General features: G+C 32.2%; 1 long non-coding RNA gene across 2 annotated transcripts; it reads left to right on the top strand.

Moving 5' to 3' along the window:
• The first annotated feature begins 3,909 nt into the window (after nt 1-3,909).
• On the top strand, nt 3,910-8,602 carry LOC138710273 (uncharacterized). Of its 2 annotated transcripts, none has more exons than XR_011335198.1 (6): nt 3,910-4,527; nt 5,492-5,648; nt 5,749-5,999; nt 6,265-6,387; nt 6,609-6,806; nt 7,086-8,602. It is a non-coding gene; the product is annotated as an uncharacterized lncRNA (long non-coding RNA). The 2 variants fall into 2 exon arrangements; XR_011335197.1 differs by having other exon boundaries at nt 3,912-4,527; nt 6,262-6,387.
• Nucleotides 8,603-10,794: the final 2,192 nt, after the last annotated feature.

Consider the following 10,794-nt stretch of genomic DNA (forward strand, 5'->3'; position numbering starts at 1 on the left):
ACACACACACACTTTAATTTGGAAACTACACCAAAATAAAACACACCAGGAATGAAGGAAACTCCTCCAGAGTCAAGTCCCTAAATTCAGTTTTGTCAATCTGTGAAGCGTGTGACACAATTTATTTATGTTAAAACCCTTTAGTCAAAGTAATTTATGCAAACATTTGGGTAAAAAAGGCAAAATTATAAGTCGAGGGCCATGAGAAAGTCCAAAAGTCATACTGACAGTACTGACACCACGAAACCAGTTACGTTATATTTATGCACGACGCCAGTTCAGGATTAAAAGTTGGTATTGATTTTGTCCCTGAAAATTGTTAAAAGTAGCCAGATCTAGTGACAAAGTCGCTAAATTGATAACACTGCAGCAACGGTTGTCATAAAGTAGTTCCATACACGGCCGACTTGATGCTAGCTACGCTTCGCGAAGGGACCATCTACAGTGGCTGTAGTACCATCAAGTCGGCCGTGTCCCATAACATCGAGTATATTGTAACATGTAACAGCAAGTATTTTGTATAACAGGTACAGGACTACTAGTATAGAATGTAACAGTGGTATTTTGGAACAGGCCGTTACGTTATTTTATAGTCATGTCATAACTCATAATGCAGTTCCATAACATCGAGTATTTATTGTAACAGCAAGTATTTTGTATAACAGGAGTATTTAATGTAACAGTGTTATTTTGGAACAGGCCAGTGAGCATAGAGCTCACTGGAAGAGCCACGTACTCTAGTACGTAATGTAACAGTGGTATTTAGGAACATTTACGTACGTACGACTAGTATGCAATATAACAGTGGTATATAGGACGCTAAATGATCACATACGTACTTCCCTGTATGCCATGTGATGCAGTACGATGTCATAATGAGTCGAGATGTGAATTCCTGGAAATGAAATCTTTTCTAATGTTAAATTGAATTCGTAGATCAGATTTGTTCGAAACAGGAAATGTAATGTAATTTTAAATTATTTGTAACTTGGTCACGGAATCGAAATGGATCCCAGTGGTAAATAAAACCTAACCTATTCTTCCTCTTCTGCTTAGCTAAAGGTCACAATAGTGTTCAATTTCTCCAAAAATGCATAAATAAAAGCTATAATCATTTCGGCCGCGCTAAAATTCATATTAATAATGTACCGTCATGAAGAATAATAATAATCTCATTGTAATGAAATGTGAAAATTTACCGTTTTACTTTTTTAAACAAAAGAACTTCAATAATACAGTCACGTTTCAACAGACTTTAGTTTAATTTCAAGAATTGGTAATGAAACTAAAACTGTAAAATATTTGGAAATAAAACATAACCTATATATTTTCATCTCCCTTGATAAAATTCACAATGTAGTTACTATAATACAGGCATTATGTTATTTGATAGAATCTTATACTCAATTGACATCAGTTCCAAGATAATGTGTACATTTTTTTAAAGACGATCTTCGTATCTTTACTGTTTATCTTTTACTTTAGTTTCCAACATTTATTTCAGTACGACGAAAGGATTCCCAATTCTGCTTTCAAACAGTAGCGACAACTTATATGGGCTCGTGGGATCCGAGCCCACCCAATGTCGTGTTGTGAGATTTGTTTAACTTAAGTCTCGTCAAATGTTTGAGCCCACCCACTGTTTTCCAAAAGTTGGCGTCACTGCTTTCAATAGTACCAAACATGTTCCGTTCTGTCACTGCCATCATGATCTAGACCAGGCCGTAATGCAGGTTGTGTGACGTCACTCGATGAGTCGGGCTTTTCTATTTGAGTATACGGAGCTGAGTGAAATATATTACTTTAATGCGTGTCGGCGCTCAATTTTATTTAGTGTAATGTGTGTATAAGACCCCGTCACACTTCTTATTGCATAATATGTTGCAGAAATAATTACAAAACTGTGTTATTTTAATGTGAACGGAGTTTTACATGGTAACATAACCTGGTTGCATCAACATTTTAAGTTTGGAATGGAAGCTATTTTGAGATTTAATAAAGAAGAATTATTTATATTGTGATTTTAATTTAGCACATCTACCTTCCTTACTTGTAGGTACAAAATTTACCACAGTCCCTCCTATGAAATTAGTGTATGTACAGTTGTGTGTTAATCTGGTAGGTTAGATAAATACAATTCATTACAACCCAGTATAGTAGGGAACAAATAAATAATACAATTAAATTTTTATTCAATGTAATATGTGCATAAGTTCCATTAATGTGTTGCATAATGTGGCAGGAATAATAAATAAAACTGTGTTATTTTTATGTGAAGAGAATTTACCATGTTAACATAACCTATCTGCGTCAACATTTTAGGCTTAAGTTGAGAACGAAAACGGTTTTGAGATTTAATAAAGAAGAATATATTTTTAGGATAAACTTCAGAACACGGTTACCGTCCTTACTTATAGGTAGAAAATTCACCACAGTCCCTCCTATGAAATGTACATACGTCATATTACTTAGTAGCGCTGAGGTATAGTTCCGGTAATTTCTGAACTGAAAACAGTTGAATTTATTTTTTGTGGAGATACATTTGATCCTATAAGCAAGGCATATTAAAATCCTGAACGAACCGAACTAATTTGTATATGCAAGATGTATGAATACGAAGGGAACTACCTCAGCGCTAGTTTAGCCCTAGTAACATATTAAACTAATCAGACTTCAGACTGGAGTACCGTCTGAAACGAATAAATACAATTGAAGTGTAGACAAATTGCATTTATGAGTTATACGTAGCGTTATGCTTAATTATAATGCATAATTGCGAATATGGAAATAAGGAAAGTACTGATAGAATAAACATAACCTATAACTTCAATACATTAAAATATGCGTGCGATGCAACTGAAAATTGTTGAAACGTGCATAAATGAATGTGCAAGAATTTCGTAATGAAGCATGAGTGCTTTATTTCAACTAATTACAATTCTAGATACTGTAACAGTAATGAAAACTATAGGGTATAATTTTTCGTAATATACTATATGTATCTCGTTTTAAGTTCAAATTGTGTATATTATCAAACGTCGTATTATTTACTGGTATAATGTAGGTTATTCACAAATAAAAAGGGCGCAATAATTTAAATTTTATAAGACAAATACGGTAAACTAACAATAATGGATTAGACAAGAGTAACATCGGTAACGCTGCACTTAGGCCTAATCACAACTTACTTTACATGCCAGTCAATGTTTCACTTTATATGTTATTACACATATTTAGCCTACTGTTTATAAGACCAAAATTCAGGGGCGTATTTTGCGGGCTACCGGGGCTACCGGCGGTAGCCCAAGGAAATTACAAAAGAAAAAGTTTATAATATAACATAATGTAATAATTTTGTATTATTAGTTTTACCATAGTAATTAAAATTAAAGTAATTGTTAGATATATTTTGTGTAATAATAGGGTCAGCGGTAGCCCAAACCCTTTAACCAGTATACGCCACTGCCAAAATTTCACTTAACCACATAAGGGCGCAATATTTAATCGAAATAAAGGCAGGTATTACACATACGAACCTTGCCTGCAACAACATAATTTTCACACCAAAAATAATATTATACCTTAAATTGCAAGTAAATTGTGTCTCAAGTGTCTCACAATCACTGTTTAAAATTTTACTGACGCAATTACACTGCATTTCAGAGAAATATATGTTATTCTTCATGCACTGCAACTAAGTCATATGGTTGAAAGACCGCCTTTCGCGATCAGCTGTTAAGGGAGTCACGTGGTTTGCCTTACGGCCTGTATTAGATCACGATGGCAGTGATTCTGTGGAACAGGCGTTGTCATAATGTAGTTCCAAAGTGAAACGAGTATTTGTAACCGCAAGTATAGGGAAGACCAGGTAACTTGATACCCTAAGGGTGAAACCTAACCATTTTTCCCCCATTACTACAAATGCTAGTGGATTATGGTGATTTTCTAGTTTGAAGGTTGAATTTTCTTTTGCCAACTTCGTTTCGAATTTCGATACTGACAAATACTATAAATGGTAGTGATTTTGTAACTGGTATGTTGGCAGCTGAGGCAAATATCGACAATATTTGCCGGTACTGGAGTTCCATGAAATTAAAATTGTACTAGATTTCTCAGCCGGTTACTGGAAGATAGTGAAATTCGAACTTATTAATAATTAATTAATATTAGTATTAATATTAATACATAATAGTTATTTTATGTGTTGCGTTGTAGTTATAATTCAAGAATAGTCAGATAAGTACGAATAAATATAATATACTTGGGCGTGATAATGCACGTGGGTAATGGATAGAAATATTATTTCAAATTTTAATGAATTTCTTTCGTGTTTAGATTTTTATTACTATGTCAAAAAAATGAAATAGTGTTGCAGTGACTCCTCCAAGGAAGAAAATGTGTGGCATTCAGAGTACGCTTCAGAAATCTGTAGTTCACGTGTATAATGAGTTGAAGAAAGAAGATAATGAAGAAGGAATTATGCTAACGGAGACAGCAATTACAACCAGAATAGGAAAATTATTAGGAGTAAGTATTCTTAAGCATACATTTCAAAGTGGTATTCAGTTTTAGGAGTTTGCACTAATAATTTCATGATTGTGGTCAAACAAAACAAATTTTTAAGTTAGGCCTAGATGTTTAATCAAGTCAGTGATTTTCATATTGCCAAACTAAATACATTTAAGATACTGTAATACTGCAGTAGGTGATAGCTTAAATACATTTACAAATTAGACGAACAAATAATCAAACAGCACGAAAGTAAATTTCCAGTTTTCTCTTTTAGTATTAAATTAACCGTTCAGATCACAATTTACATGCCACATCGGCCGAAGAAAATACAAGTCATATTGTAATTATTAACTTGATATTGCAGCAAATATTACATGAATGTTGGCCTGTTATGGTGCTTAAAAATAATTCAGTTTTATATAATGACTATATAACATACTCTATAAAGCATAGGAACGTTGACTCTGGCTGAATAATTTATTCATGACTGGTCTAAGTAATATTAAATATGGTGTTTCTTCAGAAAAGCTACCCCACCCAAAGTACTTGTTAAGATATAACACTCGAGAGGACGAGGACGCACTACTGGGAAACTAACCATTTCTCTTCGTCATGGACCTCTCGCATGTTATATTGGTAATTAGTAACAAGTTTGAGGGAGGGACTACAACAATGCATTAGAATATACAGGTAAGTGTCAAAGGATTTTTGTGCTGAATGTATTTGTGGCTGTGCACTAAAACCACGTGTTCATCACTATGTAAATATCACAGAAATCAATTAAACAAAATAAAATTATGCCTTCTTTGATGTAGCTTTTCTGGAGAATTACCTAAATATTAGCCTACTTAAACCTATCGTAGACCCAACCTAACATGTTGATCATTTTCTATTCATATAGCTGCAAATGTTGGTATCATGCATGAATTTTATGATATAACAATTTTTAGAAGTGTTATGTTATTGTTTGTTATTACAGCTTGGCTTTACTACAGCCACGAATGTGATAAATTCACAGAAGGGGACCCCACTTGTGACACCAGGAAAACATAGACTACGTAAACATCCAGTGACTGATGCTGATGATTTTACGAAAGATGCAATTGCGAGATTTATTTATGACAAGTTACATAAAGGTAGGGAAGTTACAGGAATTATTGTGTTGATTTATGCAATGTAATTCTGATATTAGTCATATGTATAAAAATATGGCATACTTTTCATTTACTGTTACAGGGGAAGTACTAACAGCAGCAAAAGTTCTGGAACATATGAATGATGATTATGAAACATATTTATTTAGAGTATCCTTATCATCGGTGAAAAAAATTTTGAAAGAGATGAAATTTCTATGGAGCAAAGGGGATCCTTATACACATGTACGAGAAAGTGATGTTATTCGTTTTTAAGAGAATATATAAGAAATGTGGAGCGTGAGAACCCTAAACCGGTAGTATTCTTGGATGAGACTTGGATTTTTATGAATGGTAAATTTCAATGTATTGTGAGACATTGAGTGATTGAATTTGTTACTAACAAATAGGTTAACACTTATGTGGAATATGAAATTGCAATTAATATAGGCTACTAGTAATGAATTCAGGTGGGAACAACATGTTTTGCAATTAATAGTTTCATATTATAACTAGAGGTTAGTTATAAAATTCTTGAACGGTTTTTCTGTCTTTAAAATTTTTGTGTCTCTTAGAGTGTCAATGTGAATTGCTTTTCTCTCTCTGTTTTTTTAAGTAGGATCACCCACTTATTCATGAAATAAACGAGGTGAAGTTTCCAGTGACATGAATGGTGTTATTCATAGACCAACAAATGAGGGTGGAAGATTAGATGCCGGAACGAAAGGTGGATTTATACTCGGTAAGTTATATTGATTTATATTTTACATAAATTTGGCAAGAGTAATTTTTTAAATCAGGGTACAAAAATATAAAAATTGGTGACTAAATAAAAACGTGGGAAAGCCTTTCACCAAAGAGGATCTCATGTCATGTTATGTTATGTTATGTTTTATTTTCTTTATTTAAATGCTGTGAATTCATGTGACGTAATTATATGCCCAGGTATAATTTTTATTGCAGGTGCTGATTTAATTTTTTCATGCAATTGAAAGAAAAGTCAGGACTACCATAGTGCCCTGTAGTTGAGAAGTGGGTGCAAACACAGTTGTTGACCTGAGAACATTAGGGCAATGCGTTATTGTCATGGATAGTGCTGCATATCATAGCAGACTTGTGAAAAATCAGCCAACAACAAAATGGAGGAAAGAACAGCTACTGGTGATTGCAACTGAATATAATAGATTTGTTGTACTAAATGATAAGAGTTGATGGTGTGAAATCACCTTTTGATATTATATTTCAATATTAATTTCCATACTTTGCAGTTATTATTATTATTATTATTATTATTATTATTATCATTACTACTACTACTACTACTACTACTACTACTACTACTACTACTACTACTACTATTGCAACTACTACTACTATTGCAACCGTTTCTCTTATTTCTCATAATTAGGCATACTTATAGATGCTACTTTTTTCTTTCAGGTGAAATTGAATCTACATAAGAATCCTAAAACAACAGAGCCTTGCCAATTACTGTTCTGAAGCGGCCTTGTCTTATGTGTTGTGTCTATATACAATTAATTCTTTCAGTTTTTTTTCCCCCTTTAATCTAATGAAGTTGTTGGTTGATTGATACCAAGTGTTCAGCAGTTGATGTCATTTGTTATCTTGCACTCCAATATTTAACCAGATGATTGAAAGCTGTATAAAGTTAAACAGTCAAGACAATGATCCATATCTTCATTGAGATTTCAGAAATGGCATGGGGAGATTCTGAAATATCAGTTCTTTGTAAATATTTGAGACAATCATGGCCTGTAATAATATGAGTACTGCCACTGTAGATTTTCATAGAAGTTCAGTTATTAAATTAGGTGTATTATTTTTACTATGTATTGTACTATATTTTTGTTTCGCTTAATTGATGAATTATATATGCTGTAAATTCAATAGTAGACTGTAGGCCTATAGCTTAACTGATGAATTGTATGTGCTATAAATTAAATAGTAGGCTGTATACCACAAGTGATGAATTGTTTATGCTTGTAATGTGAAGTAATTTGCATGATATTTATTATCAATTTCTGTATATTTCAACTGATTGAATTGTTTATACTTTTAAATTGAATTAACTTGCTTGCTATGTATTATATTTTATAGCTTAACTGATGAATAATTGTTTAGGTTTGTCAATTTAATAATCTGAGTGCCATGTACTTCATATTTTTAGTGGAGCCACCAATGTAGCTTAGTCGGTAGACTCGTTGGCCTGCAAATTCAGAGCTGCACTCGAGGGTAGTTTGGATCCCCCATTTGGTCTGATTAGTTGGTTTCTTCTGAGGATTTTCCTCCATCGTGGAGCGGATGCTGGATGGCCTATTGCAATTTTTTCATTTGCTTTAGAATCATTCCGATTTTTGTTACCATATTGTCATGTTCTGATCTTGTTATTCTTTTAACAGTGTGGTAAGATGCAGGTATAGATAACCTTACAGTAATTTTGCTACCTTTCAACTACCTCATTACCTCCCACTCCATAAAGTTCATGGATCCACGGAAGTACCAGTCGTCGATGTAATTCGACCATTTTGCTTAAAATATTAAAACACTGTAAAATATTGAGATTTCATGCTGTTACGTCCAATACTGCAGCAAGAATATCTGATTTTGAATCTGATAGTATGACAGCCTTCTCAGATTTATGAAGTTGATACTGGAGATTTTGTAAGCTTAAAAGTGTATCTAAATTTTCACTATCAAAATTAGTCAGTGTTTGAAGTTAGTTAGTTAGTTAGTTAGTGGCGTTTAAAAAGGGCGCCTCAGCTACTATGGCTATTTGCGCCCTTATCTAAAATCTTTCACTAAACACAAACACAATACAATAACCAGAAAGTTTAAAAAACTAAAAAGCGTTGTCACGGTTAAAATGGGGCAAACAAGTGTTTGAATATAATTCCCTGTAAAAGGGAATATACTGGTATTGTACTACAACACCACTACATCTATGGCTTGGTAAACAGGATCCATCTATAAAAAAATACTGTATGTAGTCACTCACTGACCAGATCATTTATCGTTTCTAATGATTTTTAAAATGTCTGGAGAAGTATCACATTTCTTAACATCATCTGTTAAAGTTAACTTATATACTATTCATTTTGAAATAACTTGGGATTGTGTTTTATTAGTAAAGTTTCCCTTGATTGAGCAAGTTTGAGTTCTCCAAGTAGAGTCAAAAAGTCTGTTGGGATTTTGGCTCAGTTTATTAATATTTGTGGACTGTGATTTTTTGTTCTAGACAACCATATTATCTGCAAATGATGAGATTATCATAAGATCTATTTCTTTAGTTAGACCATCGACATTAATATTGGAAAATGTATTCCTGAAAACAACAATGTGGGAAGCCCAGATGAATCTGTCTCTATTTACATATTTGTGACAATGAATCAAATAATCAAGTCACTGACCCAGTGTAACACTTTATCATGGACACCCTAAGTTTGCAATTTCTTAAGTGATTTATATTTACAGAGCCATATGATCCTTGAAAATAAATTAAAATTGCTAAGGTGTTTTGTTTTCTGTTTAAAATATCTTTAATATCTTGACTAAAATTTAAAATCTGTCCATTTGTTGAATGTAATTTTCTAAAGTCAACTCAATAAGATGAAAGTTAGTTACTAGATTCCAGGAACCAATTCAATCTATGAAATCATCTCTTCCATAATTTTGGCTATCATACTGGTAAGTGGTATTTGTCGATAACTCGAAAAGATATTAGTTGAATAATTGCTTTTCAAAATTGATGTTATGATAGATTTTCTCCAGACAGATATTGTATTTTAGATGAGATTACAAGATAAAAGTAGTGAGTTTGCTTGTTTGCCAACATATTTAAGAAAATCAGCATGTGTATTGTCTGGACTTGGAGATGTTTTGGGTCTTATGTTATTAAATTAATAGTAATATTCAGTTCTTGATTAAATATTGTTATATAAAGTAGATTGTAGATTTAATATTTCTTTCAGTTTTTCCTTAATAGTCTGACGTACACAGATAAAACTAACACCCACACCACCAACTAATCTAATAGAAATTAAAATATAATTAAATGTAGAAAAAGTAATTAAAATTATAAATACACGTAATAAACCATACCCCCTAATTTCAACAATATACTATTTTATTCCCTTTTACAGCTTGTAGATAATTATTAATTATAGTTATTACTTATTAGCATAATATTTATTGAACTTATTGGCTATTTCACTTCGTTTGAAAGATGTTATTGTGTACAAAAAGCATTTTTTGATGATCGTTTCATGCTGTATGTTGTGTATAAATCTATGATTTCTGGCCATCTGTTCTGTGTAATCCATCTTTTGTATAGAATTAATAAAATACTCTTTTGATAGTAATTATTTTATTAATTGAGTATTTAATTTTCACCAGCTCACATTTCTTGAATATTTGTTTTTTCTTATTTAAATTTAGGACACAAGAGCCAAAAAGAGACTTCACAGTTATGTATCATACATTTTTTCAATGACAGACGTGGAGTTGCAGAAATAATAAGTGTAAGTGTAACATTATTAAGCAATTTACAAACAAATGAAATCTTTAAAAAGGTATCTATAAGTGAAATTACTTATGGCTTTTAAGGACCAAAATTATTTTTGTAAGTTGATTTATTATTATTTCAGTTTTAGCCCAGTTGTATTATCCATTTCCTTACTAATTTCAAAAGATAATCAGAAGTTCATTCGAATTCCAACCAAAAGTCAATTGGTTATTAATTTATCTACCTTTAGGAAGTACAGTATATGTACGCTGGAATCTTTGAAGTGAAGTGACAATAATTTAATTGGTCTTGGAACAGATTTGATTCTTGAATATTATATACTATACTTTGTTGTATATTTACGTCTAGTAACCTATTAATGCTAATGCTAATAATAATGTAAAGGAATAAAAGAATAGAACATAGCAATACATTTCTCATTATTATTGAAACTATTTAGAATAACCTTCCAACATTAAGGTAAAGTACGGTGAGTAAAGAAGTCATTCAGTACATAGGATCGTGATTTTACTACATGTGGTGATATCTGGTAACAGTTGGCAACACTGACAAGGCGGAAATATTTGCTGTTTGGGAACTGAACTTACGTGATCCTCACTATATTTC

Source organism: Periplaneta americana, chromosome 12 (assembly GCF_040183065.1).
Source record: "Periplaneta americana isolate PAMFEO1 chromosome 12, P.americana_PAMFEO1_priV1, whole genome shotgun sequence".
Taxonomy (NCBI): domain Eukaryota; kingdom Metazoa; phylum Arthropoda; class Insecta; order Blattodea; family Blattidae; genus Periplaneta; species Periplaneta americana.